Source organism: Leopardus geoffroyi, chromosome C2 (genome assembly GCF_018350155.1).
Source record: "Leopardus geoffroyi isolate Oge1 chromosome C2, O.geoffroyi_Oge1_pat1.0, whole genome shotgun sequence".
Taxonomy (NCBI): Eukaryota; Metazoa; Chordata; class Mammalia; order Carnivora; family Felidae; genus Leopardus; species Leopardus geoffroyi.
The window spans coordinates 18,206,688-18,234,569 of NC_059333.1; the positions used below are offsets into that span (position 1 = coordinate 18,206,688).

A 27,882-nucleotide genomic window follows, 5' to 3' on the forward strand; every position below is an offset into this window, starting at 1 on the left:
TACCAGGAGGATGGGGCAAATCCCCAGTGCTTTTCTTCTGTCTTTGTCCTCCTGGGGTCCACCCTGGCTATGAGCCCATTTGTAGAAACGCACAGAGAGCAAAGTAAATAAAGCGCATTTTTTGACCAGAGAACTGCAAGTGTTGCCCCAGGGAACCAGAAAATACCGGTGAGATCTTTGTGCTCGCTTTGGCTGCACACGTACTAAAATGGGAACTATACGGAGATTAGCAAGGCCCTGCATGAGGGTGGCACGCAAATTCGTGCAGCGTTTCATTTTTTTTTTTTTTTAATGCATGGATCCAACGCTAAACGGTATACACAGAACTTGAGAGCTGAACACAGGCTAGGCAACTAGCAACTAGATCCAAACCTGACTGCAAAGGCTCTGGAAATGGAACTCACATTAAAACCACAACCAGCAGTCTGACTGAAGCTTGTGGTCTGAATTGAAACTGGTTGGTCGCCTGCTGAAACAAAAATCTCAGAATTCTCCATACACTTCATACCAAAATCCTCATAGCATAAGACTCAAAGTCCAGGATACAATTCAAAAGCACCCAGCATACAAACAAACAATCAAACAAACAAGGAATCTTAACTCGAAAGGCAAACAATCATCAAGCAACAGACATGTTGGAATTCTCTGACAGAGCCTCTAAAGCAGCTGTGATGAATAGGACCCAAAAAGTAAGGACAAACACTACTTGAGATTCATGAGAAGACTGAAACAGAAAAAAGAAGGAGATAGGAAACCTGAAGAACCAAATGGTAATTTCAGAACAAAAAAAATTCAGGAGCTAAGGTTTAAAAGATTCACCGGACGGGCTCAGTAGCAGAGGAAAGCATACGTGAACTTGGGGACAGAGTAGTAGAAATCAATCTGAGCAACAGAGAGAAAAAAATAGTGAAGAAGAAGAAAAGAACAGAGTCTCAGGGAAAAGTCTAGTGTTGATGTCACAGAGTCCAAGAAAAGAGGACCACGATGCTTAAAACTTCCCAAGTTGGGTGAGAGAAACCACATATTCAAGAAAATTCAACAAACTCCCAAGAGGCTAAGCTTAAAGAAATCCATACCGGACACATCCTAATCAAACTACTGAGAAGTAGAGAAAATAAGATCTTGAAAGCAGCTAAAAAATAAGCAACAAATTACCTCCTGAAGAGCTACGATTTGAAGGAGTCCACATTTGTCATCAGAAACCATGGAGGACGAAGTGTCTACATTTTGTGATGTGATTTATGTGATGAAAGAACAGAAAGATGAGTCCACACTTCTATAACTAGCAAAAATAGCCTTCCGGAATAAAAGTGAAATAAAGATATTTTCAGATTTTTTTAAAGCCTATTTACTTATTTTAAGAAAGAGTGGGGGGGTGGGGGAGCAGAAAGAGAGGGAGACACAGAATCCGAAGCAGGCTCCAGGCTTTGAGCTGTCAGCACAGAGCCGGACGAGGGGCTCAAATCCACGAACGGTGAGATCATGACCCGAGCTGAAGTTCAACACTTAACCAGCTGAGCCACCCAGGGGCCCCAAGACATTTGCAGGTTTAGAAAAATTAAGAAAATATTTAGCAGTCAGACCCGATCCAAAAGGACTGCTAAAGGAACTTCTTCAGAAAGAAGGCAAATGATGCCAGAAGGAAACTTGCAATATCAGAAAGGAAAGAAGAGTACAAAATTGGCATGTATTTGGGTAAATACAATAGCGTAATTTCCCCCTTTTGAGTCCTTTAAAATATGTTAGACTGTTGGATGCAGAAACATATACATTGTAGGTTTGTGTTTTCAGTGGAGGGAAATGCTGTGCATAACACAACCATAGCATAATGCGGAGAGATTAAGGGATTTGTAGGACAGTGAGGTTCCGCCTTCCAGCTAAAGTATCAAAGTGATTCTCAGCAATGATGAAAAGTATGTGTTCTGCAATCCTGAGAGCACCCACTAAAAAAAGTAAATGAAAATAATTTAAAAATAAACAGAAAGCAAAAAAACAAAAACAAAAGAACCAACCCAAAAACCTATAGCGTAACACAGTTAAAAGAAGGCAGGAGAAAAGGGGAATTGGAATGAAAAACAAAGAAAACAAACAGAACGTAAATAATACATGATAGACCAAACGAATCAGTAATTACATGGGTGGTCAAAACACATCAACTGAAGGACAGAGAATGGAGTTTTTTTTTAACTGACAGAAATTTGTCCTGTCTACCTGTTACTTCAACTACAATGATATAGGTAGCTTAAAAGAATGGAAGGAGGGAAAATGGGGAGATGTTGGTCAAGGGGTACAAAGTTTCAGGTATACAAGATGAATTAAGTCCTGGAGATCTGCTGTGTAACCATGTGACTATAGTTAGCAACACTCTATTGCGTGATTGCTAAAGGCATAGATCTTACATTTTTCTCAACACACACACAAAAGAAAAAGGTAACTGTGAGATGAGGGATATGTTGATTACCTTGATTGTGGTGATTAGTTTACAATATATGAAAATACTGAATAACCAGGTTGTATACCTTAACTCTACGCAATTTTTAAATTAATTATCTCTTAATACAGCAGGGGAGGGGGGAAATGAGCTATCAAGCCATGAAAAGAAAAAAAAAAAGGAAAAGGACAGAGAAAATACAGACCGTGCAAACTTGAACCAAAAGAAAGCTAGTGTGGCTACATGAGTGTAAGACAAAGTAAAGTCCAGAGCAGACAGTATTACCAGACATAATAAGTGATACTGCACAGTGAGAAAAGGGTCCATCGATCAAGAAGACATAACCATCAAGAAGAGAAATTCAAACTGTTGATGTTTGGTTTCTGTACACAGCAAATAGACTCATTATTTGTTGCTGAAGCACATCTTAGGAGAGAGCAGTGTGTGTCCCTTGACGTACATACAGGGTTAGATGAAATCATTTGCATTTTCCCTTTGTTCATCTTTTTTCTTTTTAATTATGAGTCATGTCAGCGAATTGTAGATAATCCCATGGAAGCTTAGAGTTACTGTATTCTAATTCTAAACCAACCTAAAACTTGGCAATTCCTGGCATTTTTATGTGTAATCACCTCAACTAGGAAATGAGATATTTAAGGAGGTGGCCCCCACGTGTGGTGCACCAAAAACCCGTCGCAGTGATGGCAGAGATATTAATTTAATGGTACCAGATGCAGGGGCGCCTGGGTGGCTCAGTCAGTTAAGCATCCGACTGCAGGTCATGATCTCACGGTTCGTGAGTTCAAGCCCCACATCAGGCTCGGTGCTGACAGTTCAGAGCCTGGAGCCTGCTTCAGAGTCTGTGTCTCCCTCTCTCTCGGCTCTTCCCCTACTCACGTTCTGTGTGTATGTGTCTCTCTCTCTCTCTCTCTCTCAAAAATAAATAAACATTAAAGGGGGGAAAAAAGTACCAGATAGACAGAGTGCCCTGCAGGTGACGTGAAAGGAAGATAAAGACACAAGCAACAGAAAATGAAGAGAACCGATAATTGAATTTTGTGGTGAAAGTGACTACAATAATGAATTTCAACTTAGGCTTATTAAGAGAAATACATTACTTCATGAAACGTAGAAGAGAATTTTGGAAGGGGAAAGAATAGAATATTAAAACCAAGAATCTAATCAGTGGCAGGCTTTCCCAACTATGTTCATACATTTAAAAAAAAATTCATTAAACTATTTAAAAGAATGATCTTGGCTTTTCTCTTCTAATCTAAATATTTATGAGAAAGGAGAACTCACCAGGAACTGCAAGACCCAAAAATTCATTCCTTTCCTGGTGCAGGAAGAAAGTAGTTCATGAGGGAAAAGAGCTTATCCTGAAATGATTTATCCAAAGCCAGCAAAATCTGTTCTACTTTTCAGATTATGCTATTAGGAAGACTAACCCCCAGGTGTTTCCATTAATCGATAGTATGATTTAAAGACCTGCACAACTTTGTAGGTTTTTTTTCCCCCGTGCTGCGTCATTTATTTCAAATAACGCTTTTAAGGCTATATTAGCATACAAGAGACAAAAACGTATTTATCCATTTCTTCAATCACACCCAAGCTTTTAAATGCCCTGCAGTTGTAAACACCAGACATTAATTATGTCTGTTCATAGGAAAGTAGAGATTTCACAGCATTTACATTAGTTTATTTATTTTTAATTTTTTAACATTTATTTGTTTTTGAGAGACAGAGGGAGACAGAACATGAGCAGGGGAGGAGTAGAGAGAGGCACACACAGAATCCAAAGCAGGCTCCAGGCTCTGAGCTGTCCGCACAGAGCCCGACGCAGGGCTCCAGCCCACAAACCTGAGCTGAAGTCATGACCTGAGCCGAAGTCAGTCCCCTAACTGACTGAGCCACTCGGGCGCCCCTACATTAGTTTAAATTAGAGGTTCCTAAACTTCAGTATGCATCAGAATCACCTGAGAGTGCTTGTTAAAACTACATTTTCCTAGGACCTAATGTAGAAATTCAGGTTCAGTAGGTCCAAAATGGGAGCCAGAAATCTACATTTTTATTAACCAACAAATAGCCCTTGGGCTACATACTAGTCTAAGTTAACTATACCAAAGTACATTTCATTTTGGACTCTGCTATCCTGTTTAGTTATCAAATTAAGAAATAGAATCGAATCGTCATATAACGAACCGTAACTTCTTTGCCTTCATGCAGACCTAATAAAGACAGTTCAAATAACTATGGTAAGTGTTTCCAGGAGTATTTTTACTGAAAATAAAAGGCTATAAAGATTTACTTAGGTTTGATCAAAGTAATTGAATAGAAGGAATGACCAATGACTTCTTGGTAAGCCCACAGCAGTCATTCTTACAGAGCTTTTACCGTTACCAACAGTAACGGATTGTAAAATGGTGATAATATTAGAAAATCTGTCCCATGGGTGGCTACGAAGAATAGATTAGTTTGAACTTATGGGCCACTTAGAACAAGAGCTAGTGCTCAATAGTTTTTGGCTACTATCTCTTCTTTTCCATGATTATCAGTTATATGCTGCATGTTGGGCAAAGCAGGTAATGGCATGAGCGTAGCACAGAAACTGTGCTGGTTCAAACATTTTGTCCTTGGCAAAGAGAATCAACAACGTAGGAATATAAATGCAGTCTTCACCAGGAAAGGCCCAGACCCTTAGCTTAAATGGGAGACCTTCTCTTGCTCTATTGTAAGAAAAATAAAAATGAGTCTTTGCACCTGGGGTTCCCCATCTAGAAAAATGTACCCTCAGCCTTGCTCAGCTCTTGACTTTGGGTAGATTACGCTTCCGTCTGCATTGCCTCAGTGCTGGGGAGCTGGCATTTCCACCTGATGGTTTTTGTGCCTATTTATTTATTTATTTATGTTAAGGTTTATTTATTTCTGAGACAGAGATAGAGCCTGAGTGGGGGAGGGGCAGACACAGAATCCGAAACAGGCTCCAGGCTCCGAGCTGTCAGCACAGAGCCCGACGCGGGGCTTGAACCCACGAACCACAAGATCATAACCTGAGTCGAAGTCGGATGCTCAACCGACTGAGCCACCCAGGCGCCCCTGTGCCATTTTAATGTCCTCTGAGGCAGCCTCCGGCCACAGCGAGCTTCCTGCCTGAGCTGGGCAAGTTACTTCCTGAGCATCCATTATTGTTGCTGGAATACTCAGTCCGAGCTCAGTAGAATCTATGGTGGCCCTAATGAAGCTTTCTTTTTATTGCGTGGGCCCCTTCATTGCATCGAAGGGGGTGCATTTTTGTAGCACTTGTAAAGTAGGATATTTTGACTGTTTCTTTTAAGACCACAATCTTTTCCACTTCAATTACTTCTCCCTCAGGGGCTTTGGAATGGCTGTACCGTTTTAGGGACCAGCTGGGGGGTAACGGGAATTGTAGGATATATTTTTTCTAAGTTTAGTATATATTTATGTGGTTTATAGTCACTTCCATATATAGCTGTAACTGTTAGCCATTTCTGTATAGGAACGCTTCCCCCAGATGATCAAACAGCCCCATCCATCATGTTAGAGGAAAGACTGCATTATCTTTCTCTTCTCTGTCTAGGAAAAGATATTACGAGTTACTGTTACATGAAAAGGAGCTCAAAGAATTTGCAGCCACAAAATGTAGTAAAACATAAAGGAATTTGTTCTGCTGAGTTGTGTCAGTCAATCAAATGTATCTTCTGCAAAATAAAGGGTCCTCAAAAGTCTGCAAGCTTCAGACTCCAGGAAACGCTGATCTACCTACCACTGGTTTTTTTTTGTTGTTTTTTTTGTTTTTTTAATTTTTTTTTTCAACGTTTATTTATTTTTGGGACAGAGAGAGACACAGCATGAACGGGGGAGGGGCAGAGAGAGAGGGAGACACAGAATCGGAAACAGGCTCCAGGCTCTGAGCCATCAGCCCAGAGCCTGACGCGGGGCTCGAACTCCCGGATCGCGAGATCGTGACCTGGCTGAAGTCGGACGCTTAACCGACTGCGCCACCCAGGCGCCCCCACTGGTTTTTGATTAACTGACCTGTCTATACTCTGTAGTCCTATTACTTTTAATTTTTAATTCATGATATTGTAGAACTTTTCATAACCCAGGACTACACACATCATGTTATAGCAGAAACATCAGTTGCTGTTATGTTATTACCATTATTAATTATTATTGTTATCAATGCAATTATTGGACCTTGGGATGAGGGGAGGGGGATATATTGAACCAAACCTGTTCGATAATAGGAAGTGATTTCCTAAAGTCGTTTTGTATTTATGTTTTATTTATAAATTTTTATACTGTATTTTTAAAACTACATTTTAAGAAAAATCAAGAGACTTAAAGCACATAGAAATATTATCCTAACTTTTTCTTAAATTAAAAACTAAGCAAGGGTGCCTGGGTGGCTCAGTTGGTTAAGCGTCTGACTTCGGCTCAGGTCATGATCTTGCAGTTCATGAGTTCAAACCCAGTGTCAGGATTTGTGCTGCTCACAGCTCAGAGCCTGGAGCCTGCTTCGGATTCTGTCTCCCTGTCTCTCTGCCTTCCCCCACTCACACTCTGTCTGTCTCTCTCTCTCTCTCTCTCTCTCTCTCAAAATAAATAAACATTAAAAAAAAAAAGACTAAGCATGGGGCACCTGGGTGGCTCAGTCGGTTGAGCATCCGACTTTGGCTCAGGTCATGATCTCACAGTTCATGAGTTCGAGCCCCGCGTCGGGCTCTGTGCTGACAGCTCAGAGCCTGGAGCCTGTTTCAGATTCTGTGTCTCCCTCTCTCTCTGTCCCTCCCCTGCTCATGCTCTGTCTCTCTCTGTCTCAAAAATAAACATTAAAAAAAAAAAAAAGACTAAGCAGATCATAGTTTTATTCATATCTGTACTGAAATTGCATTTTGTTTTAATAGTTACAATTTCTTCCTGCTTTATTTTGTTTTGGAAATCTCTAATATCTAAAGGTAGCAAGGTCCATCCCATGTCCATCTAAGAAAACACCTAATGTCAGCACTTATTCAAATTATTTTAAAGTATCTGTTTAAGCTTTCATTATTGAAAAGTGAATAAGGTGAACCATCTTTCACTTTGTTAGGAGTACCGAGTTAACCAGGAGGTAGAAACTTCACCATAGAACTGTCTGCATGTGCGATCACTCACTCACTTTGCTATTTGGGAATTAACCTTCTAGTTGCTTCTTTGTAAAAAAAAAATTTAACGTTTGTTTATTATTGAGAGACACAGAGAGAGATAGAGCATGAGCGGGGGAGGGGCAGAGAGAGAGAAGGAGACACAGAATCCCAAGCAGCTCCAGGCTCCGAGCTGGCAGCACAGAGCCCGACGCGGGGCTCAAACTCACGAACCGCGAGATCATGACCTGAGCCGAAGTCGGACGCTTAACTGACTGAGCCACCCAGACGCCCCTACCTTCTAGTTGCTTCTTAGTATCTTTCAATAAATAAATGTATATATAATTTCTAAATTATATAAATATTTATTTCAATAAATAAATAACTAAGCTTAACTTGAGAGCGATGTGGGTGGGCCCTAGAGATGTGATATTTGAGCAGAGAAATAAAACCAAATGAGGAAGTCAGCTAGATTAAAGAATACCATTTCACCAGGTGGGAGGCAGATCTGGAGACCCTGAAAGAATGTGATCAATGAGAAAACAGAACTTTAAAGTAAAGTATGTTGAAATAGTACAAATATCTTGTATTTGTAATAAAATTTATAATTTTAACATAGAATTGTTTTCCAAATTAGGAATTAAATACAGACCAGAATTCATAGTACAGAAATGTCGTATTAATGTTTTCTGGAACATTTAACCTGTTCTGAAATGGTTTTGCCATTTAGCTAAATTGTTCGTTTGGTGTCATTTTATACTCAAATTATAATTTATTTTATTCTCTAAATATTTAAACCCATCTGTCTATAATAGTAAAAATATATAAATAGATGCTATGTTTTAATTACAAAGTTAACCTTTAAAACCCATTTAAATGTTAAGCAAATTTAATAAAATTATCTTTCCTTCTGATCCTGTCATTAATCAATGTAACCTAAGTATCACCAGTATACATCACAATCTATACCCGTCAAAAGTGTCATCAGAGATGGACCCTGACTACAAAGAGCTTATAAATTTAGTTGTGTAAGTCAGACAAGATTTATAAACATTGCATTCTTATGATAAACATTCAGCTAATAAATCCTAAATAAGTTTTGATTTATAAATCCTTTCATTGCCCTTGAGATTCTAGGGACTGATTTATGAGTCAGTATGCTAAAATCTATAATTTGATCAGGCATAAATCTTATTCTGTGACTTCTGTTTTAGCCTGTAATTCATAAATCCTGGTCAGTGTAGGTTTTCAGTTTTCTAAGTGTTCTGCATTTACAGTGGGTCTCAGAAGTACATATTTTAGGGTGTTAATGATTAAAAGTGATAATTTGCATATAATTCGATTAAACAAATACAGCAGCTGAATAGAACTTGCTCTGTATTCTAGGGAGTGAGTTTATAGAAATGAACTCTAAACTCAATGATGATCTCAAAGTATTGTAGCTGGAAGAACAATAAAATATTAAAATTAAAGTCATTGTTGACTGTACCTGCCAGGTTAGGATTGGTGTGCCAGAAACCATTAATTGTCTTCAAGTATCCACTCTCTTTTTCTGTAGTAATGTAATTTTCACAGAGCACAATATCTGCCCAGGATAAACACTACATTTCCCAGTCCTCCTTGCAGCTGGGTGTGACCATGTGACTAACCTACAGCCAATGGTACATGGGCAGAGGTGATAAGTACAATTTCAGTACATATACTCTGGCTGGAACGCAAAAGTGGTTCAGGTCCAAGTGGGGAAGGAAGGAGTGTAGCCCCCTGTATGACGCTATCTTTTGTTGTCTGGTACACTTATTCCATGACAGACAGATGAGGGAGAAAACAATTTCTAACATCCTAAGACATTAATTAAATCTCTGTTATAGCGCACATTTAATAAATATTAAATTTTATATATTTATGTGTTAAATGTGTTATTTTTATATTGTACATTTTATTTAAAAAATTCCGTTTGCCAGGAACCCTGCTAATCACTGTGGAAATACAGGTAAACATGATTCAGTCGTTGCCTTTGTTAAATTTATCCCTAAGTAGTAACTAGTTTCTTAACACTTGGATACACGGAATTGTTTGTAAATTTGTTTTCTGTTTGCTGGCAGAATATAAAAATATAATTAGGGTTTGTATATAAATCCTGTATACCACCCTACTAAATTCACCTAGTACCTCTCGTAATTACTCTGTACAGTAGTTTGGATTTTCCATGTAAAAAATTATCTGCAAACTGAGTTATACTTCTTCCTTTATGTGTATGCTTTTTTTTTCTTACTTCATTGCCCTAGAAATATTGAATAGAAGTTATAATATCTTTGCCTTGCTCCAGAACTTAGGAAGAAGCAACATCCGTTAAGTATGACAACTGAAATTTTTTTCATTGATCTTCTTTGTCAGATTGAGGAAATTCTCTTCTGTTCCTCATGATTGTGGGTTCAATTTCATCAAATACTTTTTTGCCTCTCCTGAAATGATTGTATGCTTAGCTTTCTTGTAATGTGAATTATATCGATTTTCAAATTTTAAACCACCCTAACATTCCCGGGAGTATCCCTACTTAGTCATGATTTTTTAAAAAATCTTTTTATATGTTTCTGACTTTAATTTGGTAAAGACTTTGTCACAAATTTTTGCATCTATGCTCATGAGGGAAATTGGTCTGTAATTTTATTGCCTTGTAAAGTCTTGTTGTGTGCTCAGGGTTATACCAACTTCATATAACAGCTGAGGATGTGTTCTTTCCATCTCTATTTGCTGAAAGAATTTTGTGAGATTGATTTATTTCTTCCTTAAAGGCTGGATGGAATTTTATCAGTGAAGCCATCTGAGTCTACAGTTCTACTTGGGGGAATATTTTTAATAATGGCTTTAATTTTAATTTTTAATATTCATGAGGCTATTTAAATTTTCCATTTCCATTTATATATTTTAAAAAATTCTTTTCACCTGAATCTTCAAATTTAATTTTATTAAGTTCATAATATTCCCTTACTATCCTTTACTATCTGTAGGATTTTTAGTGATACACCTTCTTTTATTCTAAGTATTGCTAATTTGTATTCTTGTTCTCTTTCTTTTTTAAATTGGCCTGTCTTATCTAGGAGGTTTTCAATCTTATTGATATTTTCAAAGAAAAAAATGTTTTTGAGGATGGGTTTGCAAGGGTGATCTTTCAACAAATATTTTTTGAGCAGTCACATCTGCCAGGTCCTGGGATCCACACAGTCCCTGCCCTCGTGGGCTTAGTTCCTGGAAGGAGCCCCGTGGAAAGTCTTGGAGAAACCTGAGGCAGTGGGCAGCTTCCTTTTCTTGGGCAGAGTGGCCAGGGATGTAAAGAACAGTGGCCTGGCTCTCAGACATGCCCTCTCGGCTAAAGAGGACTTAAGTCCCCTTGCCCAGATTCCATGTAGCCCTTCATTCCTTGGTTTTTACCTTTGGGCTTTGTTAATGTTCTCTGTTGTTTTCTCACTCACTGATTTCTGGTCTTCGTTATTTCCTCCTATTTATTTTATGTTTGCACTGATCTTGTTTTTCTAGCTTCTTAAGTTGGAAGCTTAGATCACTGATGTTATAACTTCTTTTCTAATATAGCCATTTAAAGTTATTAGTGTCTCTCTAAGCATCATAGAGTTACATCCCACAAATGTTATGATGAACTTTCATGATCATTGACATGAAAGTGTACTCTAATTTCCTTGATGACTTCTTTTTTTGACTCGCCAGTTACTTGGAAGTGTGTTTCTTGAATTCCGGATATTTATAAGTTTTCTTACTTAATATCATTTTATTATTGATTCCTAATTTAGTTCTCTTTTGGTTGGAGAACATACTCTGGAATATTTCAAATTTTAAACTGTTAAGATTTGTGGGGGCGCCTGGGTGGCTCAGTCGGTTGAGCATCCGACTTCGGCTCAGGTCATGATCTCGCGGTTTGTGAGTTCAAGTCCCGCGTCGGGCTCTGTGCTGACAGCTCAGAGCCCGGAGCCTGCTTCGGATTCTGTGTCTCCCTCTCTCTCTGCCTCTCCCCTCCTCATGTTCATGCGCTCTCTCTATCTCTCAACAATAAAAAAAACAATAATTAAAAAATTAATTTTTTTTTTTTAGAAAAGATTTGTGTCTGGTCCAACATGTGGCTTTAGTGAATGGTCCCTGTGCACTTGAAAAGAAGGCTGTATACTACACTTGTTAGGTGCAGTGTTCTATAAATGTCGATTATTCAAGGTTGTTGATAGTCCTGTTCAGGCGATCTGTATTCTTCCTGACTTCTTACATAGTTGTTCTATTAACTGCTGAGAGAAGTTGTTAAAAGTCCAACCAAAATTGTGAATTTGTCTGTTCCTCCCTTTAATTCTACTAATTTTTGCCCTGTGAATTTTGAAACTTTTTGTTTCTAAGTGCAAATGCATTTCTGAATATTAAGTCTTCTGTTCAATTTTTATTTTAGCATTATGAAAGTATTTATGTATTTATATGTTTTCTTCCCTGTCTTTAAGAAAGTTTTATTCCAAGTTTATTTATTTATTTTTGAGAGAAAGAGAGAGGGAATCCCAACCAGGCTCCCCCACTGTCAGTGGGGAGCCCATTGCAAGGCTTGAACTCAGGAACCATGAGATCATGACCTGAGCCAAAATCAAGAGTTGGGACACCTAACGTATTGACCCACCCAGGTGCCCCTTTGAGTAAGTCTTTGAATTCAGAGTACATCTAACTGAATTTTTTTATTTAAAGTAACTTCCAGACAGACAGCATATGGTGCCTTTTAACCAACCAATTCTGACAATTCCTGCCTTTTCATTGGAGTATTTAATTTGTAATGAATGTAACTTTTGATGTGGCTGGATTAGGTCAACGTGGTTACTATTTGTTTTCTGTTTTTCCCATTTGTTTTGTGTTCCTCTGTCCCTCTTCTCCTATCATTTTGAGTTCATTGAAATTGCTTTTAAAATTTTATTTTAATTATCAAGTGGCTGTTTTGCTTACCTCTTTATATTATTATTTTAGTGGTGATCTACAAAGCACAACAAACGTCCTTGATTTTTCAGTCTGTTGGAAGTTAATAACATAAAATGTAACTTTGCAATCTTTTTGTTTTTTTTTAGTGCAATCTTATAGGTTTTTTTACACCCTGTAATTTATGTTATAGTTCTCATGTTTATTACACAAGCTATACATGCTAGTATTTTTACCTTAAATGGTCATAAATAGTTTTTTTTTTTTTTTTAATTTTTTTTTTTTTTCAACGTTTATTTATTTTTGGGACAGAGACAGAGCATGAACGGGGGAGGGGCAGAGAGAGAGGGAGACACAGAATCGGAAACAGGCTCCAGGCTCTGAGCCATCAGCCCCGAGCCTGATGCGGGGCTCGAACTCACGGACCGTGAGATCGTGACCTGGCTGAAGTCGGACGCTTAACCGACTGCGCCACCCAGGCGCCCCAAAATCTGAATTTTTATCTGGAATCATTTCCCTTGCTCTTGAAGAACTTACTTTAGCTTTTCTTGAACGCAAAGTCTGCTGGAGAATTATCTTTGTTTTTGTTAATATGAAACTGCCTTTATTTCACCTTTATTCCTAAAAGTTATTTCTGTTCATGGAGAATGCTGGGTTCACAATTTGTTGTTTTTATTTGACACTTTAAAGATGTCATTCAACTATATTTTGGCCTCCAGTGTTTCTGCTGAGAGAAGTCATTGGTAACTTGTATTTTCGCCCTGTATATGTTATGTGTCCCTTTTTCTTCTGGAAACTTTTAAGATTTTCTTTATTTTTTGTTTTCATTTGCTTAATAACTGTCACCTTTCCAACTCTTGTGTTCGTTTGTTTGCTTTTTTTCTATTTATACCACATAGAGTTCTCTGAGGTTTTTGAATCTATAAAAGTTTGGAAACTTTTGTCCATTCTTTCTTCAAATGTTGGGTTACCCAATTCTATCTCTCATCTTTTTCTAAAACTCCTTATGTAGTTGCTCTTTTGATACAGTGCACTAATCACTGAGACTCAGGTTTTTTCCTAACATTTTTTTCCTCTTTGTTCTCCACACTGTATAATTTCAGTGGAGTGATCTTCAATCACTGACTCTTTTATTTCCAACATGGTTGTCCAGCCTATCTAACGACGTTTTTGTCTCAGATACTGTATTTTTCACTTCCAGAATTTCCGTTTGATTCTTTTCTTATAGTTACTATCTCGCTGTTGAGATATCCTGTTTATCCATTTATCACAAATATATATTTTTGTATATCCTTGAGCATATTTATAACAGCTAAATTAAATTTTTTGTGCTCTAATTCTGGCGTCTGGGTCATCTCAGTTGCCTTTCCTCTTGATTATGTGTCTAGTAATTTGAGATGTATCCTGGACATTGTGAAAAATACATGATAGAGATTATATTCTGGTATTTCCCTGCGTATTTGATTGTTTGTTTGTTTCATCAGTTAACGTGAGACTCAAGTCCTAATGTTTGTCACCTCCGCAGTGGGTATCTGCTAAAATCTCGGTTCAATTCTTTTAGCCTCAGGGCTGCTCACGGTTTATGCATGCATAGTTCAAATGCCATCCTGATTTTTTCTCCCAGAATTTATGTGCACAGTTTGATATTCCCCTTCCCCCTTTCCCCAGAGTTTCTCCTTTCCCTGATTTCCTCCCTCATTTTCCATCTGCTTTGACAGTCCTAAATTCTGACCTCTAATTCTTAAAAATGGTACACTGCAAAGATTTCTATCCAAGATTTAGTGAATCTGTTTAATCTGGCCAGAGCATGCCCTTTAGCAAAAATCCTGATCAACAGGAAACTCACCAGTTCCTATTCGCTTCTTCCAAGTTTTGACTCTCTTCCAATTTATGCCTGCTTTTCGTTTCACTCCAGTGACTTTGGGGAGATGTGTTTTATATTGACGAATAACTCAGTTGCTACCTGTGGTAGGGTTGTACCCATAAGAGCTACTCCACGTTTACCATTGTACCAGAAGAAAAAACTGCCCACATCCTTGGTTGTTGACTTTGAGAAACTCAGTGTAGTGTCCTAAGCAGAGACACTAAAAGCAGTTAGGGAGAGTCTGAGAAAAGTTCTTTAAGAAATGATTTCCTTAAAACACAGAATAGATGTCTTCCTTAAAGTGGCATTGCATATCAACCTTGTTGTCTCACTTACTTTTATATTAAATCAGAGAGAAGGAGATATGCTACTATGAGCAGAAAAAAAGATGTGAATCCCAGACACAATAAAATGCTACTTATGAATTTATGAATGCATCAAAGCGCTGTTTAAACAGCATAGGCTGAATGCAAATGTCTATCTGAACTTCCTCCTGAAGCCTCACAAAGCAATGACAGTAAAGGAATTAAGAGAAAAAAAAATTCACAAGGACAAAAAGAAGACAGCAGACAACAAAAGTAACATTTTGAAATCTGGGAAATAGTTTAACCACCGGTAGCTGTTTTAGACTGGAGAACGCAGCAATCTGAGTCTGTTGAGGCAGCAAGCCAGAAAGGCAGTCATTTTCGCATAAAACTATGAAAATACTCAGACTGGAGACAACCAGTGCTTGGAACGCAGGTGTGCAAAAAATGGGGCTGAAATCTGGAAAAAAACTTTTTTTTTGAAGATTTATTTATTTTTGAGAGAGAGAGAGAACACAAGTTGGGGAGGGACGGGGGTGGGGGGTACAGAAGATCTAAAGCGGGCTCTGCCCTGATAGCAGCAAGTCCATTGTGGGGCTCGAACTCACAAACTGGGAGATCATGACCTGAGCCGAAATTGGATGCTTAACCGACGGAGACACCCAGGTACCTCTGAACCGAACATCTTTAAAAGAGAAGCCAGACTTTCCATCTTCCCTCTCCACCCTGGCTCCATCAAAACAAAACCTGGGATCTATTTTTAGACAGGTTTGATCAGATAGCCTCTGGATTTGGAGACAGCAAGAAGAGTTGAGGTTGGAGGGTGAGTTACTATGCTGAAATCAGAGGGATTATGGGAAAATCTTCCCACTGAAGAGAGATTTGTTCCCTGCATGGCTCTGGAAAGGCCTGCAGCCAGGCATACATACTTGAGGTTGGAGATTGGTGAACTGCCTTCTGGAAGAAAATGGATCCACTCAAAAGTATAGACTTACAGTAGGATTTTTAACCATAGGGTCCATGAGCACAAAAATTCATTTTTGTTTCCACTAACCTGCAAATTAGCATCTCTGTCATTTTTGAATGTAGGTAACAAACCATTGTAATAATCGCAGTACCCGTCACTTTGTCACCCGTAGGAATCACGGTAATTTTTTTTTATCACATTATCCATCGCGTATATCTTGAAATAATATTTTCATTCATCATTACTTCAACAGTTATTAGATCAAAGTCTAAAGCTTATTATATGATGCATTAATAAAAAGCACATATTATTGTATCACAGATTTATTTTTATTTTTATTTTTTTTAATTTTTTTTTCAACGTTTATTTATTTTTGGGACAGAGAGAGACAGAGCATGAACGGGGGAGGGACAGAGAGAGGGAGACACAGAATCGGAAACAGGCTCCAGGCTCTGAGCCATCAGCCCAGAGCCTGACGCGGGGCTCGAACTCCCGGACCGCGAGATCGTGACCTGGCTGAAGTCGGACGCTTAACCGACTGCGCCACCCAGGCGCCCCCAGATTTATTTTTAAAACTTTGCTATAATTGGTTCCATGCATTTAAATACATTCTGAAATAGGGTCTACAGGCTTCACCAGACTGCCATGGCACAAAATAAGTTAAGAACCCCTAAAATTCAGATACAGGCATTTGGAGATTTCCCCCAGCCAAACAAATGATCTCATAGTGAGATGCACAGATCACGAAACTACACTTATGTTTCCCAGTCTAGTTCATTTGGGCCTCACTTTTAAATATGATTTGACAGCTAAGGAAGACCAGACATTAAGGACAGCCTCTACTCTGAAAGGTAGAGCCAGAACAAAACAAAATAGGGAGAAACAAAGAAGGGAGAGGAACAAAGTGGTAAAATAAACTCATGAAAAAAGAACATCATGATTAATATCCAAAGAGAACTAAGAGACTCTATTTCATCTGTAAAACAAGACCAGAACAATACACATACAAAGGAGCACAGAATCCAAAGGACTTCTTGAAAACTCAACTAAGATAGATTTAATAAGGGTGCCTGAGTGGCTCAGTCTGTTGAACATCCGACTCTTGAGTTTGGCTCATGGTTCATGAGATAGAGCCCCACATTTGGGATTCTCTCTCCTCTCTCGTTCTGTCCCTCCCCACTTCCTGCTCGCTTGTGCACTTTCCTCTCTCTCTCTCAAAATAAATAAACATTAAAAAAAAAAGATTCTCTCTTCTTGTGCCCCTCTAAGATAAAAGAAAAAGATAGCTTCAATAAAATGTTCAACAGATGTGTGGAAAATAACATGAAGGACAACATTACTCTTTTCCTTCTTCCAGGAAGTGGGAAAAAAAGTCAAAGAAATCAAAATGGTATTTTATTTGCTCTGCCTAGTCTCCATTTCCAAATCGTTGCTATGGTTAGTGAACACCTTCTGATCTCCACTTCTGCACCCTATCACTCCCCTACAATGCCCCCACCCACACCTATTCACCCATATAGGGGCAGCTGGTTGAAAATGAGAGGGCAGAAAATGGGTTGGTTTTAGGCAGGGTACCAGTAACTTGCTCTTTCCAGGGACCACAGTATCTGATAAACGAAAGTTCATCTCTATGGTGACCACTACTGTTCTTACCAGATATTTCTAGTTGTCTGCCTACCAGCCTCATGGCGGTAGGCTCCTCCTTCTCCGTAGTTTGAGATCAAGCATTGTGCCCTGTGGCTTACTTCGGTCTTACATCTGCTCTTTATGTGTCTGGGTGGTGAACCATAGGGGGATGCGACGCCACACCGAAGAACAACATAGAAGAAGCCAGCTTGGACCCTTTGGTATCTGAGCCTTGATCTTATTATGCATAAGTTACCTGGAGCCCAGTGGTTTTAAGTCAAACACTACACACATCAATACCTGATTCTAGCACCACATGGTGTCTGAGTCCCTGCCTGTACCATTCTTTCTATCTGATAAGCTCTCCCTAGGCCTTCTCCTGTACCCTTCACTTAATTAATTAGCACACTTATCCATCACAGTCCTTTCCAATAATTCCCCTAGGAAAGCTTCTCTGAATCCACACATCACGTAAGGTTCCCTGGCTATATGCTCCTACCCTTGTACTTTTCCTTCACAGCGTTTACAAAGTCTTGGCTCTTTCGCATGATTCTTTGAGCGCAGGATCTTTGGCCGGGCCTGGTACACAGTAGGTTCTCCATAAATATCTATTGAATGACGAAACAAGTGCACCTACCATCAAGAAAGCTGAGAATAAGTCTGGAGGATATAGAAATGATGTGTTGGGGGAATGCAGAAATAAAGATCAAGGCACAGATGCAAAGAGCCAGTCGAAGGGCTGGTGTGGTGGTGCTCAGGTAACATCCAGAAGCAGGTTCATTTCCATTCCAGTTTCTCAGGGCTGCCAGTGTTATAAAAATAGTGACTGGAAATCAAAGGGGAAAAGTTACCACTTTCTTTCTACCTACGTGTTGAATTTTAAAAGCAAACCTTCAGGCCCTTTATAATCACATTAGAGTGACTCCTGCCATGCTTTTCTAAAACGAAAGCCTCTGAAGTATGGAGGCCATGGTGTTTAAAATGTACTAAGTAAGGAGACTTACACCATCTGAAAAAAACCCCAAGTTCCTGCCATACCCGATTTTGAAATTCTGTAATTTGATATTGCCTTCCTCTGGTAATGTACACTATTTCTTAATTCATAATAGATCATACATATGCCCATTTGTTAAAAGCATAATAAAATTTTTTTTTCAACGTTTATTTATTTTTGGGACAGAGAGAGACAGAGCATGAACGGGGGAGGGGCAGAGAGAGAGGGAGACACAGAATCGGAAACAGGGTCCAGGCTCTGAGCCATCAGCCCAGAGCCCGAAGCGGGGCTCGAACTCACGGACCGCGAGATCGTGACCTGGCTGAAGTCGGACGCTCAACCGACTGCGCCACCCAGATGCCCCAAAAGCATAATAAAACAGCTCATAGAAAGGCAGAGCTTAAGACCTGTGTGGCTTTCAACGATATATTACATCTTTCTCTTTCATGCTTCTCTGGAAACTCTGAGTCTTAAGTAGTCTTATGTAAGGAGACATACAAACGCACTGGTGGTCTACTGGAGAGGCAAGTTACAAATATCTCCACGTGAAAGTACCTCAGAGTTCACTCAACTCTTGAGCCTGATAGAGAAATTGAAGCAGCCCTTGGAGGGTGGGATCTGAGAGTGACCATTGACCTACTGTGGCCTTCAGACAACCCTCAGAATGCTGACAGGGCGTATATAATGAATGAAATTAGAGAGTCTTTTATATTTTAAAGGGTACTGTAACAAAATCCGATTTAAAGCTCATTGACTTTCCTCCATAGCCATAGTAAAGGTCTCATAAGCCTGTCTCTCTCCACCCAAACGAATAGAATGAGCAAAACTCCAACAGTACTGTTCTTTCTTCGTTTAATGTTTTATTTATTTTTGAGAGAGAGAGAGAGAGAGAGCGGGAGAGAGGGAGACACAGAATCCAAAGCAGGTCCAGGCTCCGAGCTATCAGCCCAGAGCCCACCACAGGGCTCGAACTTAGGAACTATGAGATCATGATCTGAGCCAAAGTCGGATGCCTAACCGACTGAGCCACCCAGGTGCCCCAGTATTGTTTTTTTTATAATAGCTAAAGTATTCTGCATTCCTCATTTTATAAATTTCCCCCTCCTGCTCTTTTCCCTCACTCAGCAAAACTAGTTTACTCCCTTAAACTAGTTTACTCTTTTATCCAAAAAAGAGACTCACTTTGAGCCAGGCTGTGTCTGTGCTACTCTGTTTTAACAGGAATTACACCTAGCAGCTGCAGTGTCCACAGACAAATGCCCAGTGGCTTCTGGGAAACAAAATGAACAAAGAATGAATGAGTGAATGGAAATAATGCAAGTTCTAGGTAGAGTGTATTTCTGTCACAGCCATTCTTTAAAATGGGAGTAGTCCTATTTTCTTTGCAAGCGTAAAGAGTAACATTAATTGTTTAAGAGTTATGCAAGCAGCCGTATGGTAACCGTCAAGTTCCTAGTAGGAAGCAGCACACTCAAAGGGGAGATTGGAGAGAGTTTAATAAAAGGATCTTTCATAAAGGTGCAGATGGGGACTGGAGAAACCAACAAAAGATGGTGCAATGTTCGAGGCTATCAACAGCTGAGAGCCTTTCCCAATCTCTAAGACTGAGAGGGACAAGGAAAGAGAGTAGTTACCCAAGTCCAGACAGAGTACCTGTATGAAAAGGACCTCCCACCAGAGCTATGGCTATCCCTGGAAGGCAGCCAACTGACTGGAGGGATAGCCATAGCGTCCTAGGACTCATTCTCCTGTTCCTTTCAACCTCCAATCCCCCGTATCCAGTTTGGCCAAACCCAAGCATACGTCGGAAGGCAGGTTGGTGTATTGGCACAGTTGTTATGGGTCAGCCTTCCTGACTATTGAGCAAGACGGAGAGGGCTGGAAGGTGGGTCAGGAGGGGTAAGAAAATACCCAGTATATTAACACACAGTAGAGACGGAATGCATGGCCACCGACTCTGAAGCTGAGTGTGATAAAGTAAGAAAGCGGTGACTCCTATTCATTGATTCACTCATTTAACATTAGCCCTTTATTCAGCCCCCATCCTGTAAGAATTCTGCTAGGTCCTGAGCATACAAAGAAATAAAGCATGATTTCTGCCTACAAGGAGTTGTAATGGGGCAATCAGACAAGTAAATAAGCAACTGACAACGCATCATAGTGATATTAGTGAAATATTGACAACGTATTTTACAAGGTCATTCTTTTGAGATTCTGGTTTACAAATTCCTTACACTGATTTGAGACACATGCCGACAGAGTGCCAGAAATACTGGTGAATAGCATGACAGGTGTGCTTACAGCTCCATGTACTTAGAATTTGCTACTAAATTTTATATTATTTGAATCAGTCTTAGAGCAAATACATCTGAGTTTTAAATTCTTCAAACCTTCTAGGCCTTTTGCCGTGAGAGAGTAAGTGGCTTTGGCTGGTTATGTTCCATGACCAGTGTTTGCTAACATTCACTTTTGCAATTGGTCCCCTCTCAGAACCAATCCCAAGCATCGCACACAAAATACACACACACACACACACACACACACACACACACACCCTGCTCCCACCATCACCACCACCACCACCACCAATGACAACAGCAACAGCCTAGTTGATGTTTTGTCACAACCAGTTCTAGCACGCGCTGCATGCCGTGTGGCTGAAGTGACAGGATACTCAACTTCTATACCAGTAAAATTCCTCCATTAACAAAACATAACTTGATTGCGGCAGAAAACGATCGTGCGGGCTGATTATGAAGAGCTTGAATTCCATAAGCATTTCTCAGCTCCGGCGACTTTCATAACACACAAATACAAGCAGATTGACCAACCTAAGCTTCACAGTGTATGTCAAATGATATGGTGTGGGTTTGTTAGTCTCCAATGGAAGATCTGTTCATGTACTCACCATCGTTGTAGAGCTGTTGACCAATACATGTTTGTATTCCTGAAGATATCTATACCAGTGTTGTGCCATAACTCATCATTGTCACTGGAAAAAATGGGATGGGTGCAGTAACACAAAACTCTCAAGAAAGGAGTCCTCATGGGTATTTACCCAAAGAAAATGAAAACACTAACTCGAAAAGATACATTCACCCCTATATTTATTGCAGCATTGTTTACAATAGCCAAGATATGGACGCAACCTAAGTGTCCAGAGATAGATGAATGGATAAAGATGTAGTGTGTATATACAATATATGCAATGGAATATTACTTCAAAGAATGTTGCCATTTGCAACAGCTTGGCCGGACCTATGGTATTTTGCTTACTGGAATAAGTCAGACAGAGAAAGGCAATTACCATGTGATTTCAATCATATGTGGACTCTAAAAAAAAAAAAAACAAATGAACAAATAAAAAGCAGAAATAGGCCCATAAATATAGAGAACAAACTGGTGGTTGCCAGAGGGGCAGTGGTGGGGGGTGGGCAAAATGGATGAAGGGGAGTAGAAGGTTACGGAATGAATGAATCAAAAGGGTGAGAGTTACGGCACAGGGAACATAGTCAGTGGTTTTGTAACGTCATTGCATGGTGACAGATAGTAGCGACATTGGCAGTGAGTACAACATACAGGATAGAGAAGGTGAATCACTGTGTTGTATACCTGAAACTAATTTAACATTGTGTGTTGATACTATACTTCAAGAAAAAATTAATTTTAATTTTTCTTAACATTTATTCATTTTTGAGAGTGAGAGAGACAGAGTATGAGCAGGGGAGGGGCAGAGAGAGAGAGGGAGACACAGAATCCGAAGCCGGCTCCAGGCTCCGAGCTGTCAGCACAGGGCCCGACGCGGGGCTCCAACCCATGAACCGCGAGATCATGACCTGAGCCGAAGTCGGAATCTCAACCGACTGAGCCACCCAGGCGCCCCAAAAAATTAATTTAAAAAAAGGCAAGGAACTTCCAAAGATCTTTTGCTTCCTTGTTTTGAAGACCCATTATTACCAAAGGTCTAAGAGCTAACTCCCTCTAAAGTCCTCCTAATATACCTCTGCTCGTCAATCATTCTACCAAACAGCTTAAGTGCTTAATAACATAAAATCCAGTAGCACTGAACCACAGTGACCTTTGTCAAAAACAACATTACCTGCAGCTGATAATTTTAAATTAAGTAAAATAGAGACTGGTGGTATTGTCCCTGATGGTCGCAAGCTGTGTCTCCCTGTGCCTTCAGGATCTTGTGTCTTTTTGTGCCACACTGTTGGTCCAGCCAGCCTCGGGGTCTGCAGTAGTGTGCCCTGATTCCCAGCCCGTGCCAACGGCTGCTGCTGGCTCCAGCAAAACCGTGTTCTGTATACATTTCACCCATTTGAAACAAAGCCGAGAGTGATCATTTGCATTCTAAGATTCAGTTCAAAGTTGTGGCTATCTGTTTTCTTCACGCATTTTATGCTTTACAAATGTAATGCATAACACTCATTAATTCAATATATGAATTACATGTGTGTATTCCACATGAATACACGACTCAATCTATAAAAGGTCATTTGTATCCAGTTTATCAGAAGCTCATTTATTTCATAAAACTCTTGTACCTTTCTAAAACGATGCAAAAGGAGCATATGTAACAAAATCTGATGTGACAGACACAGAATGGTCTTTGAACTCAGTAAGTAGACTTCTATTCAAATCGCACATTTGCCACTTACTCACCAGGTGACTTTAGACAACTTAGTAAACCCCTCTGAGCCTTACTGTCTTTGTATGGTCAGTGGCAATGACAATACACAACTATTGGATTGTTGTGAGAAATAAGCAAAATAAGTAAAGTATCTTTGTAAAACATAGAGAGGAAGGACTCAGTATTTTAATTTCTTTATGTCCCTTTGTTTGCTATTAATAATGGACCAGGTGTGTGTGAAATAGATACCAAACCAGCAAAACTTTATGGTTTAGCCTGCCTGTCTCAGAAAACCTGTGTTGAAAAGGCTCATGAGAGATTTATTTGAATGTGCTTCCTTCTGTTACACACTTTCTTGTCTGACGACCACAGATACTCAGTAAGCGAGCTCCTCAATAACAAGGCAAATTGATTTCCAATTCGGACATTTCTTCCGATTATATAAATAAAGATACCATCTCAGTAGATTGAACTGAATCTTAGATTTTATTTTCACATTTTTCCCCATTTTAGGGTCTTTCCAACAAATTTCTAGCAAATGCTATTTACAGGAATTTCTAAAAAGAGACCAAAGGCTTTTAATTGTAAACCTTTTGAGCTAAAAGCAGAAATTCAGTAACTAACAAAATGATAACATTTTGGCTCAAAATTAATATTTCTATTTCTCTTCTGCCAAAATGGTTTGCTTCTTTTTGATTGATAGTTAACCAGATTTCTACCAGAGCATTTCCAGATTTTTAAGTTTTTCCTTTACCCTTTCTTTATAGAATTGCTAAAGTTTATTTCTTGACATTTCTGTATGATGTTTTCATAAAACAGTCCACTCCTTTGTCTCACTATATTTTGTCTGAGCTTTTTTTTAAAAAAAGGTAGCAATAATGCCTTAATATTCATTACCTCAGACTTTGTAAAATATCGTATTTCTAAAGACACAACAGGTGAACAGAACCTCTGATCGCTGAGGTGTTACATTATTTGAACAAAATATTCTCCGGGGACCTATGCAAGATTCTGATACCTAAAACCTGAATTTAGCTTTGAATTTGGCAGTGGAGCTCTTAGTAAAATAGCAGTGCTCCGGAGGAGCTGAGCTTCCTTTATGTATGATTCATCTGGCCATATTCATGCAAACTAAAAGAAATGTACAGAGACAGCAACGAAATGGAATACGTTCATCCCAACATAAGCCAGTTATACTTGATGAAAGTGGGAACCATTCAACAATCAAGTAACTGGGGCGCCTGGGTGGCTCAGTTGGTTAAGCATCTGACTTCGGCTCCAGTCATGATCTCATGGTTCGTGAGTTCGAACCCCGCATCTGGTTCTGTGCTGACAGCTCAGAGCCTGGAGCCTGCTTCAGATTCTGTGTCTCCCTCTCTCTCTGTCCCTACCCCCACTCATGCTCTGTTTCTCTCTCTCTCTCAAAAATAAAGAAACATTAAAAAAATTAAAAAAAAACAAATAACTGTCCTTAAAAGTGAAAGATTTCTAAATTCGTGGATAATATAAAGAACTACTATTAGATATTCTTTTTTGGTTGGCTTTCTAACCTTCGAGGTTTATACAGCATTCCTTGAGAAAAGTAACAGTGGTTTGACTTTAATTTGTTATGTGACTTGGGTTATGCTACATAATTAAAATATAATGAGCTTACGGAACTTCATGCCTGAAAAAAAATTAAAAACCGTAATATTTTAGAAGTTGTGCTTGCAGCTTATTGACAGGAAACATTTGTTTTGGTAATATTTTGGCCTGTGGACAAAGAAAAGTAGGAAGCTGGCAGTGCTTCTGGCCTTTGCTCTGGCTTTAATTTGCTTCAAATGTCCAAATGCCCTTCTCTATGTTTCCTGGACAGAATAAAGTTATGTGAGGGCAGCCTTTCCTTGACTTCTGATCATTCATGTCATAAACACAATATTTGCAAGAAAAAAAAAAAAAAAACAATAGAAGTGTCCAGAGCTTCTTCACTGAAGGAGTCAACTTACTTTACTGATTTATTTCAAGTGATTGACTTGAACTCTTGGCTTATGTTGTGCACGGAAAGGAATGCCTTCGCTCAGATTTTTGAGAATTAACAGGGCCGCAGTGTTTGGAGGACATGGGATTTGTTCCCTAGATGGGGTTCCTGAATCTTAAAATGCCTCACCTTCTTGTCTCCTTTGATATCTAGAACCCTGAAGTAAGGACAAGAGTTCCGACACCACTTTAAAGAGGCAAAGAAACAAACAAAACCAAGAGTCACAGAGGTGACGTGTTTCCCATAAGGCTCATACAGTCACTTAGTTAATACAGAGTTGTAGTAGTGGGCTCAAAAAGAAGATGGAAGAAAAAGAAATAGAAATATACAGACGTTAGGATGTTCATCAGGGCTGAGGCCTCTGGAGAATGATTTGATTTGTATTTTATTGTAAATGGCCACTCACTTTCATGTGGAGTCCGGATTGTAAGGGGCAAGAGAGAAAGCAGGGACCCCAGTTCAGAGCCACTTTGGGGAACAAGAGAGAGGAAGATGATTGTGATCCTTCTATAGGCTACGATAAAAAAGAAATTTCTATAAATAAAAAAAAATAGGGACAAAAATATCTATTCTATTACTAATTCAAGATTTTTTTTTTTCCAGGAGCTTCCTGGTATTTTCGGTCTGGCCTCATCTTATCCACCAGAGTCAGATTTCTAAACTAATTCGATTCTCTCGCTCCTCTATCCGACACCTTCAATACTTTTTCCTCACCTTACATATGCAACTCCAAACTCTTAGGATGGTCCCAAGGCTCTTTGGAGCCTGGCCTCATCTTTCCAGACTTCCTTTCAGCCAAGTTCTCCACCCCTGTCCCCTAAGCCTGTGTTCTCACAAAACTGAACGGTCACGCTTTCATACCTGTTGTTCTTTGTGCCCAGAACACTCTTTCTTCCTGGCCTAGAAAAACAGTCATCTTCCCAGTGCCAATAACTCAGATCTTTTCTGGGAAATCAGTTATCCCAGGGATAAAACCACCATTGAATTCATTTCCCTAATAATGTTTTTCACAATTTATGCTCAATAGCTGTGTCTCCATCTCTCCCGATAGACTGTGAGATTCTCAAGGTCAAGAACCTGGTCTTTTTATCTTTTCTCATCATTGTATCCCTCAGTGTATGGTAGGGGCTCATCAGTGCTGCTCGAAATAAATTAAGGTCTGTCTCATTATAAAAAAAATAATGACAGGTAAAATAAAATATTTTCTCTAGAAAATCAAGATGTGAAAGCAAAAGGTCCATTTTGATTAAAACAAAACTAAGTTTTGTGAGCAATCAAACTGTACATAAATTGAGAGTATTCTTCTGATATATAAATAACCCTTAAAAAGTACCATCTGTGCATTTTTCCACGTCACTGTTTTTTTAAGTTTTTTTTTCCAAAGAGGGGTGATGTCACAGGTTCCTTTAAGATTGTGATAAGGGGCGCCTGGGTGGCGCAGTCGGTTAAGCGTCCGACTTCAGCCAGGTCACGATCTCGCGGTCCGTGAGTTCGAGCCCTGCGTCGGGCTCTGGGCTGATGGCTCAGAGCCTGGAGCCTGTTTCCGATTCTGTGTCTCCCTCTCTCTCTGCCCCTCCCCCGTTCATGCTCTGTCTCTCTCTGTCCCAAAAATAAAAATAAACGTTGAAAAAAAAATTTTTAAGATTGTAATAAAAACTGTTGGATCATTTCACAAATTCATATGAACACACAACTTTGCAAATAATTTTGGAGGCTTTCAAGCCCACTAAAATCCCCTCATGGGATAGATCAAGACTAGGTGAAAGTATCTTCTGTAAGCTTTTAAAAATATACGGTAAATCTTCTCTATAGTTGGAATATTGCTCACATTGCCAACTGTTACCGTTCTCATAATGTGTCAATGTGCTAATAACTAAAGGTGAAATATTATGTTGTAGGCAGCATATAGTTTTGACAAAATATCACACAGAACATTACAACATCAGTATAAAACTATGTGGATTTTCATTCCAGATAGAATTCATTTGCAAATGATCACAGTGTAACCTTTTCAATCCATACCACCACAGATCCTTTCCTGAAGGGCAAAACAGCTAACAAGGAGCTCCAAAAAAGAGAGAGACAGAGAGAGAGAGAAACATTTTAAATCCTACCTTCGTCAGCTAAAGAAATTAGTTGAATTCTTCTCAGATGTGAGCACATATTTTATTCTCTCTGTTCCTTTTTTTTTTCTTTGCTTTTAATTCAGAAGCTATGTCACAGATGAGCTATGAGTAGGTATAACAGAATGTATAGCATGTATCCAGGACTGATTTTGTTGATCATTCTCTTTGGGACGAGATACACTCAAGAGTTCAACAGAGGTAGCAGTTCCATCAAGGATCGTTTAAAAAAAAAAAATGATGGCAATATTATCACTTGGTCAAAATTAAAACAAATTAACGGAGGCCATTATTAGCTGTTATTGATTGATGTGAATTTGAATGTTCCTTTCGGGTAAGTTAGTCCTGATGGTTCTTATGGGAGTTTGTTTGAAGTTGGTGTCCATTCATTGTACCACCTGCTCACAAAATGTAAGAATTAAAAAGCATACCCGAGCATTTCTCGAGGTGAAATGTATTGGCAGAGCTGTATCTATCTAAATAGATCTCTTTAGCATATGTATAAAGTCGTTTCAGTCTGGGCTAGCTAGCATCGGTAAGTTAACTCATGGAGAACCAAGGTCGCTGATTTCATCTCTGAAAAATACCTCTCACCTGGATTACTGCCACTGCCTCCTAGTTCTCTTTCTCAGGTTACCCTCACTCCTGATCGTCTCTTCTCAGCCCAGCAACCGGAGGGATTCCTTCCAAAACCCAATTTTGGATCATGTCACTCCTCTGCTCAGAACCCTTTAGCAGCACCCTATGTCCATGCGGAGTAAGAGCCAAAGTTCTTAAATGGTCTCCGAGTCCCTCTGGACCTGACCTGCTAATCTCTGACCTCATCTCCTA

General features: G+C 39.3%; 1 protein-coding gene, 1 long non-coding RNA gene and 1 other non-coding gene across 3 annotated transcripts in view; 2 read left to right on the top strand and 1 right to left on the bottom strand.

Annotated features, from left to right (window-relative positions):
* The window catches only part of CYYR1 (cysteine and tyrosine rich 1), a 103,657-nt gene that overhangs the window by 19,601 nt on the left and 56,174 nt on the right, over window positions 1-27,882 (top strand). The gene's annotated exons all lie outside the window — the stretch shown is intronic.
* Window positions 1-27,882, bottom strand: part of LOC123610677 — a 48,452-nt gene that overhangs the window by 11,894 nt on the left and 8,676 nt on the right. The window contains exons 3-4 of the long non-coding RNA XR_006718243.1: window positions 27,043-27,793; window positions 21,187-21,270 (exon numbers count right to left, since the gene is read on the bottom strand). This is a non-coding gene — a long non-coding RNA (uncharacterized LOC123610677). The remainder of the gene's footprint in view (window positions 1-21,186; window positions 21,271-27,042; window positions 27,794-27,882) is intronic.
* LOC123576260 lies at window positions 180-282 on the top strand. The gene has a single exon (XR_006701277.1). It is a non-coding gene; the product is annotated as a U6 spliceosomal RNA (small nuclear RNA).